This window comes from Bison bison, unplaced genomic scaffold (genome assembly GCF_000754665.1).
Source record: "Bison bison bison isolate TAMUID 2011002044 unplaced genomic scaffold, Bison_UMD1.0 scf7180017864135, whole genome shotgun sequence".
Taxonomy (NCBI): Eukaryota; Metazoa; Chordata; class Mammalia; order Artiodactyla; family Bovidae; genus Bison; species Bison bison.
The window spans coordinates 7,020,274-7,020,630 of record NW_011494707.1 but is presented as its reverse complement, the minus strand read 5'-3'; positions in this window follow the sequence as shown (position 1 = coordinate 7,020,630).

Here is a 357-nt window from a genome sequence, read left to right as displayed (position 1 = left end):
TTAAGCCAACTTTTTCACTCTCCACTTTCACTTTCATCAAGAGGCTTTTTAGTTCCTCTTCACTTTCTGCCATAAGGGTGGTGTCATCTGCATATCTGAGGTTATTGATATTTCTCCCAGCAATCTTGATTCCAGCTTGTGCTTCTTCCACTCCTTCTTAAAAATTCTAAAAGCATATTATTCCAAATATGCTTGGGATCGCATCTCAGCTCTACTGACTTTGAACATGTTTCTTGACCTCAGTTTCCTCATCTATAAAGCAGGGTTGTGAATGACCTACTCACATGGATACGTGGATATAAAATGATACAATCTGGGGACTTCCCTGGCTGTCCTTGAGGCAAAAAAAAAAAAAAA